General features: G+C 32.5%; 1 long non-coding RNA gene across 3 annotated transcripts; it reads right to left on the minus strand.

Annotated features, from left to right (window-relative positions):
• Positions 1-4,135: 4,135 nt before the first annotated feature.
• LOC110696065 lies at positions 4,136-8,415 on the minus strand. Of its 3 annotated transcripts, none has more exons than XR_002506248.1 (6): positions 8,290-8,415; positions 8,109-8,200; positions 5,601-5,691; positions 5,233-5,466; positions 4,812-5,150; positions 4,136-4,711 (listed from the first exon to the last, which is right to left on the minus strand). It is a non-coding gene; the product is annotated as an uncharacterized LOC110696065 (long non-coding RNA). The 3 variants fall into 3 exon arrangements; XR_002506245.1 differs by having other exon boundaries at positions 5,555-5,691; XR_002506244.1 differs by lacking the exon at positions 5,601-5,691.
• Positions 8,416-8,643: the final 228 nt, after the last annotated feature.

Genomic DNA, 8,643 nt, shown 5'->3' on the forward strand with positions numbered 1-8,643 from the left:
GGATAATTCTAACTCATATGCCCCAAATTCTTTCCTACCCAAGCTCACAAACATGCTTTTAAAGCTCTTAACACATAATTCTTACCTTAATCCTTTGCTTTCCTGCAAAATGAACAAACTAAAAATATTTATTTTTGACTCCCTTCTTTTTTTAAAAAAAAAATTTCAAAAATTAATTCCGAACAGGCCAAGAATTTCGGCCAAAATACTAAAAAAAAAAATTTAGACACCCCTCCGTTTAAAAAAATTTCGGACCTCCCTACAAAAAAAATTCGGACTTTCAATTTTAAAAAAAATTCGGACCAATTACAAAAATAGTAAAATATTTTTTGTCCTCTTAAAAAAATTAAATCACGTAGAATAAAAATAAAATAACTTACTTTGTAAAATAACTCATTAATTTAAACACTTGGCCAAGTTTAAAGCAAAATATTTTAAAACACGTTTTTGGCTTTATTGGTGATAAAAATCTCAACCTGGCTCTCATACCACTTTGTAACATCCTAGAAATGCCTTTCCTTTAAAATACCTCTTTTGCTCTTTTAAAATACAAAATAAGAAATTTTAAGACATTATCGCCACCATGATAACGGCTAAGACGATTATCAAAGACACACAGCAGAAGACTCACTTTAAAACTATTCAAAACAAGTCACCTTAAAAAGTCAAACCAAACGAAAGTAAAGTCAAACCCAAGTCAAACGAAGTCAACCTACAACTTGGAACCATTGTAGACCCTTATCAAAACCCAAACGGATATTAAAACCTTTGTATTAGTCTCACAAGAAAATATACAATAATCTAAGCGAATAAAACACATCATATTCTTATGGAAACTAAACAGGAATCGCTCTTCACTCATGCCCATCATGAACATTCTTCATCACCAGAAAAGCTTCTCTTTACTTTGTCCCCACTACTCGCCATTAGCAATTGGTCGTCGTAGGGCCAAGATAAAGGCAAGGCCAAACAAACATACAAACACACAATCAGCAATGCTGAGTACGTAAGCGTAAACAGTACACACTAACATGCTTCATCCTATCAACATACAACTTACCTGTACTCCCAGTAGAAGCTATGGTTAAATATAAAACCCCATAACTCCCTCATATGTTCATACTCAAGGTTTATACGTTCCAAGAGTTTTGGTACTTAATCTCTTTTACTTTACGTTGTTTACATATATTTTAGACTTGGTGATGACTCTCAATCCACAACACAACCAATCAACATAAATCATTCAAGTAATCAAACATTTGAATTTAATTGTTGAATAATTAGTGACCACATTTAATTTAATGTTGAACCCTTTTAAAACTATCTCAGCGTTAAATAACACCTTGAGCGCATAATGCACCACAAATCCTATCCCTCGGTATTTAAAACACCTTAAGTGCACTTAGGCACCAATATACAATTTAATGCTCGTGTACGTAGACACTTAAATAGTTCCTTTCTCATGCTTATAGCATTAATAAAAATTATATGAACCAAAATAAAATTCCCTTTTAATATTTCCAACTCAATTAAACATTTAGTTTAATTAAACAAAAGTGTGGTTCATAATCAACATGCCAACATAATTAATTCCAATCAACTATTCACCTTAATAATTCATACTTCACAAATCAATCACCAAAATTAATCTAATCAACTATTCCAACCAATACCTATCATGATACTACCTTGGAATTAATTAAACAAAGCATAGCATGCTTCTACACACTTAAATAATTACCGAGTACGCGAACGTACCTCGAATATAATCTCAAAATCGTCACGACTACACGAAATCACTCACTTGGAAGTCTCCTACAACCCAAAATTAGAAAGAGACATTAATACCTATTCATAATATATTTCCAGCAATATATACACTCTTTAAATCATTTTTAAACCTTCTAAAACATGCTGGAAATTAATTTAAACCACCTACTTGTATTCCCAAATAATGGGTAGTTAAAATCATTTCAAGAAACATAATTCTAGCCTTTATATAAAAATTCCAGCATTATAAAAACTCATAAACTTGCTGTAATTTTGTTTTAAAACATTAATTTCAATAGTTTTAATCAACTACAATCAAATCCCATCAATAAATATTAACTTAGAAACCTAGGGTTTTCAATTTGGGGCTTTTTAATTAAAAAACCAAATCTGAAAATTATATACATAATAATCATTATTAAAACATCATAAATCATCACACACACCCAAAATCAATAATTAATCAAAGTTGGATTAATTTAAAACAAAAGAGAGAAAGAGAGAGTTTGTTTTGTTTTTTTTTTCTTTCTTTTTTTTAACATAACCGCACGCACATGGAAAGGATTGTTGGCGCCGTCCACGCTTGCGGCTGCTGCTCCCGGTTGCTGCTGGCGGCGATGGCCGGCCGGTGGGAAGTGGTGGTGGCGGTTGGCCACCTTGATGTGTGTGCGTGTGAGTGTTATGAGGGAGAAGGGAAAATAAGAGGAGAGAGAGAGAGAGTTTACCTTTGGTTATTCTCCACCTTGGGTAAGATCTAATTTGCTCATAGGATGGGTATTTATACCCCCTCTCCATAACTCTCCTACCTTAAATTCTCCTTCTACCCTTAATGATTCATTCTCCTATTCAAACTAGTCATTGACTTTCTTTAAAATTTCATTGGCCATAAAACTTCCTTTTTTAAAATAATATGCCCCAAAGTTTCTAAATAATAAAATTAAATATTTCCAAAACGATTAAATAATTAAAATAAACCTTTTTAAATTAATAAAATACCATAAATAATTCATTTCGAATTATTTTTATAATTCATAAAATAATGTTTTAAATTAAAATATTTATAAAAATACGGGGTATTACACTGCTAGACTAGGCGGGGTAGGGTGTCCGTATTTTTATATGTATATTAATTTAAAACATTATTTTATGAAGTATTTAAATAATTCAAAATGAATTATTGATGGTTTTTTGATAATTTAAAAACTTATTTTAATTAGGGAAATTCTACATGGTTACCTCAAGAATTTAACTTTTCTACGTGGAAGACGAACTTTTTTCCAACTCTCTTCAGTGGCACTAAGGTTTAGAAAATTTGACAATAGTGGCCTTGTTTATGTTATGGCTAATCTTTTTAGTTAAAATGGTTAAACTTTGATTTTTTTTTTTTATTAAAAAATTATTTAAATTATGTTTTAAAATAATAAAATAAAAAAATAACAAAAAGTAAAAAAAAAAAAACAAAAAATTCCAAAAAATTCCCAGCCACCCCGCTAACCTTAACCTTGCTGGAATCCGGCCAGCCACCGACTCCCGACCATCGAAACCACCTCCCAGCCAACTCCCGTCCAGTGAAACCACCTCCAAGCTAACTTCCGACCACCGAAACCACCTCCCATCCCAACCCCCGACCTCCAATTTTCGAGCAGCCCACCTCCCTCATCCTCCATAATTTTCGACAGCCCATTCCCTCCTCCTTCCTCCCTCCTTCCTTTCTCTTTCCCTTCACTCTCCATTAATTCCGATCCCCTCCACCCAGGCAGCCACGACTGACCACGCACCCCTGCCAACCTCCTTTTATTGTCCTCAATTTCTCTCTCTTCGTTTTCAATTTCACTAGTACAAAACTAACCTCAAGTAACACCCAAAAAGTGTTACATAAAGTGGTAAAAATGTTATTATAGACAATAGGTAACAGTTTAGTGGGTGATACATCCGCCCGTGTTACCTAAGGTCTTATGTAACACTTTGGCAAACGTATGGTAACACTTTTAAAAGTGTTACTATATCACCTCTTATGTAACACTTTTTTATATCTTTAATATCATTTTTAAAGTGTTACTTTTTATTTCTTATGTAACACTTACTTATCTTTAGTAACATTTTTCAATCATATAGTATCACTTTATCCGACATTATGTATCACTTTTTCAAACTAATGTAACACTTTGTTGATTATTAGGTAACATCTTTCAATCATGTTTTGACATATAGTAGCACTTTATTCGACATTGTGTATCACTTTTTGCAAGCTAATGTAACACTTTATTCATTAATAGGTAACATTTATAACATTTACTATTTTTTTTAAATATAAATAAATTTATATGTACAACAACTATATGAATAAGAAATCAACTCATATGATAGAAAACAATTTGGATTGAAATACTTTCATAATTCTTACAAAAAAAAATCCATAAACACCAATTTTAATGTTTGGCCAAACAATATAATAATCCAAACACAAAGAAAATTAAATTCGATCTCTAACTTGGAAAAAGTAAGGAAAAACCAAAAACTTCCAAATTTCAAAAAAGTCGGCGATAACAGTAAAGAGCATTAATAACAACGTATAGCAGCAGCTACACATCAGCTAGCTAGCAGAACGGCAACAGCTACGCAGCTAGCAGAATGGCAGAAGTAGTAACAGAAGCTGCTAGCAGCAGTCTTTAGCAGCAACCAACAGTAGCAGACAGGAATGGTAGCTTCCAGCAGTAGCAGACAGGAGTTAGCAGCAACCAGTAGTAGCAGAGATCAGTGGCAACAAACCAAAGTAGCAAGAGTTAGCAACAAATCAGACAACAATAGCAGCGAAAAAACAGCAGTAACAGCAAAAAAAACAGCACCAAAACAACGGTAGCAGCAGCAAAACAACGGTAAGAGTAAGTTCTCGTAGCATCATCAATTGCTATCCTAATTCTTCATCTTGATCCAATTGTACCTATGTGTGAAAGCAACATATATCAAACAACTAGAACAAAAATGGAATAACGCGATAGTAAGAGTTAGTGCTTTTTAAAAGATGATATATTAACCATTACCTCATTTCGCTGTTGTTCATTAGAGTGTACAATAGGAATATGATCTGTAAGTTCTGGATTGGATGACATATTTTTAAGTGACCGAGTCAAAGTATCCAACACTTCGGGATCAATTTGCTTGAGCGTCTTCATTAATTCTGCTACAGTTTCTTTCACAATTTGGTCTTTATAGGGCTTTAAGAACTCATCGGGAATTATTGGTTTGTTGCTCTTTCCCCTTAGTGAACATATCCCCGATTGCTTTTTTCAATGGTCAAAGTTATTTGGTTTATTCATTACTTCATAGTATGCAACATCTCCATCAATTTCACTTTGAATTTGTACCTCCTCCATCTTGTCCTATAATGGAAATATAACAAATAAACAACTAATTTGAGACAAATAATCATATTCTGAAAAATATGGAGACAATAGGACTTACAATGTTACTTTGGGTGGGCTCATAAGATGTTTTGTATTTTTTGTCTTCTTTCCTTTTACGACTTTCGTTGTACATGAGTCACCTTCTTCCTTTTTTTCGTTTGTTTCGATCCCTTCATCAACTGTTTCATTTCATAAGCGATGGATGTAACCCCTAAATCCTTCATCCTGATTCTATTTTGTTCTATAGTTTTTTATCTTAGTTTCTCGTATTCTGCCATCTAGATCTTGCTTCCTACAAAGAACACACAAGACAGTTAGTTGACGGACATTATTGGTGACAAATAGATTTTCAGAGTATCAGACCCCTAACAGATTATTACCCTGATGTTCAAAGTTTACATTGCTAATTCCACCTTCCTGATTTACCTCAAAAGAGAGTGGCCAGAACAAAACTATGTCCTGATTTTCAGAGTAGAATTACCATTTATTTTGTCTGAGATCAAGTATGCCCACTACACTGAAAAAATGATAAAAGCCTCAGCAAGCAATACACCCAGTTTAAAACAAAACCTTTCAAGTATGACCGGATATCAAAACAAGAGCACTATGCCTAAAAATCCATAATGAGAATATTCAATAACCATTAACCAAGGCTGTAAAACGAAGCCAAACGGTTAGAAAACACACTGAAAAATTCATAAAATCTGCTCACTGTGACAGATATAAGTAGTAAATCTATGCAAGGGTAAGAAATGATCTTGATATTAATTATGGCAATTCAGAATTCATGCACTTAATAAAACAATAACTGGAAGCCCATGAAACATTATGTGAAGATGTGGCTGTCACACTATGAGTATTGACGACTGCAACTTCACCAACCACAGAAAATACTGAAGAGGCTATATATCTTTCCAAGCTGTCAGATGTCAGGGATTGGTTCCATAGAGAAGTTCTGGTGATCCAGCACACAATCATAGCTCACAATTTACTCTACATTAGTACATTACATCACATGATATATTAAAACAAGAGCACTATGCCTAAAAATCCTTTAGAGGTAACAAGAGTAAAACCAGGCTCTAGAGCAACTAATTGATCTAACACAATCTACAAGCATGCCATTACTACCAATCATCTATGAGATATGAAAGGTATAAGACTTCCAATTAGCAACCATTCATCATTGGATAGACATTGGAGTAGCATTGGAGTAGAGATGATACAATCCAACTAAATTAGATCTTAAATAATGAAAAGCTAAAAACAGACAACACTATGAACTGATCAATCAATTTATAAAAGCAGACAGAACATGAGTTGGGTAAACACAATCTTAATTCTCATCTACCTAACTACAGTATAAAAGCTACAAGTATAAAGTTAAAGGAAGAGTGAGGAAACATAAACTTGGCTATTATTATTAATTCACCTGTATTAGGTGACTACTATTCAGCCAAATATACATATGCAAAAATCCAACTTACAGTCAGTCACTTCTCAATCATTAATATTTTACACTTACCAGGAAACATAGATTAAGGAAAATAGAAATATATACCCCCACTTGGCTATTCCTGAATTAAACACAACATTCATACCAATCAAAGAATGCATATCCCCAAATTTGGTAGTTTAAGAATCGAAATTAATATGCAGATTACCCATTTCAAATACAGTTATAGCTCAATCACAGTTTGGGGCTTAGTATAACAGTTGTTGCGCATGAAGTTGCCTTCAAAGATATAGGTAATAAATCATCTATTCTGGATATAAAGAGTAAAGATTTACCCTAGATGATACTATGTAGTATTTTTACAGGACCTAGGCCTTCAAACAATCAGATCAAGCAAAGTAAAGATTTTGTATTCACTAAGTTTGGGTTTGGAGCACAAGATTTTCAGCCTTGACTTCATATTCACCTGACTGACCCAAGCAAGATTGAGTAGAAAGGTAATACATATAGCACACTTGCATCAGGCAGTACATATAAATTTCATTAGCACCACACTAAATTTAACCACTAACTTATAAATATCATTAGAAAACAAGTTCAAATATAAAAATAGAACACTTCAATAAAAGTTGGTCAAATCCAAATAATAAGTTCAAATGAAGGATAATTATTCTAAAAAAAACGGTCTAAACATGTCACTTTGATGGTTCCATCCAATCCCAATCTGTGTCATCTATATCGGAATTATCTTCGTGATTATGATATCTCATTTCAGTGTTGACAGGCACCTCAACTCTATCACAAGCATCTTCTCTGCACCAACTTTGGTGTTCATAATGATTTGTAGCCAGAATTACAGCCTCTGCGGGTTCACGAACTTCATTCATATATGTGTGTTCAGATTGCCCCTCGGCATAAAAAAAGTCTCTTGGTAAAAACATGTCTAAAAGGAATGACAATAACTAAAATCTCTCACCTATATTACCTTATCATAATCATCATCAAATTTGAAAATAAAGTTTCTCTAGATTTCCAATATACCCACTTGCATAAACCTAAAATTTGTTAAAATAACAAAATATTGGAAACTAACTACTTGTTAAAAACCAATTTCATAGCATGAACCCACAAATCCTACTCCTCTGATCTTTAATTACTGACATGCATAATGTGTTCCAAGTTTACACTATAGACTTAGAAATTAACGATTAAATACTACTTACCTAATATCAAATCAATGTATAAAAATATTCTAATACATCAAACATAACTAATAAAATTTCATAACCCATAAAAAAACAATCTAATAGCTAAATTGGGGACAATCAATAAGACTGATTAAGGGGAAGCAAATTCGTTGGTAAATTGTGCAAATTAACTATAACAATACATGAGATGATCCCCAAAAATAATATACAATACTACAAATTATCAAATCAAGACATCAAATTAATTATTTCAAAATATTTGCTAATTACCTGTAATTCAGAGCAGCAATTTAACGAAGAAGATGATGAAGGGCCGAATTCCAATCAAACAAGCAAATTCTTCCTTCTCTGGTAAACTTTAACTAGATTACCAAAAAATATTGATGGGTTAGTTTAACCAATTCGTTCTTAAAAATCACAATTGGAGGATGTTTTCAAGAAGAGATGATACCAAAGTACTCCGTAGACAAGAAGACCAAATTGTAATGTGCTTCTTATTTTTTCTCGAAAACCTAAATACTTTGTATCAATTTTTCTTTTAGTAATGGAAAGTTTATGAGATTCTTTTTTATTATCTAATTGTATTAATAGCGCCAAACTAATTAATTTACAGAATTTAGGATTAGCAGTAATACTTTTTTTTATGAGATTAGCGCCAAACTAAATTAGTATTATTGTATTGAATAGTAAAAGTGCTAAAGTAGTGCTACTATATACATCGTATCATTACTAAGATATTCAACCAAAGTGCTACAATCAAAGAGTTACAACTAACCAAGTGATATCTAATATTAGTGTGTTACAA

The sequence above is a fragment of the Chenopodium quinoa genome, unplaced genomic scaffold, assembly GCF_001683475.1.
Source record: "Chenopodium quinoa cultivar QQ74 unplaced genomic scaffold, ASM168347v1, whole genome shotgun sequence".
In the NCBI taxonomy this organism is placed as follows: domain Eukaryota; kingdom Viridiplantae; phylum Streptophyta; class Magnoliopsida; order Caryophyllales; family Amaranthaceae; genus Chenopodium; species Chenopodium quinoa.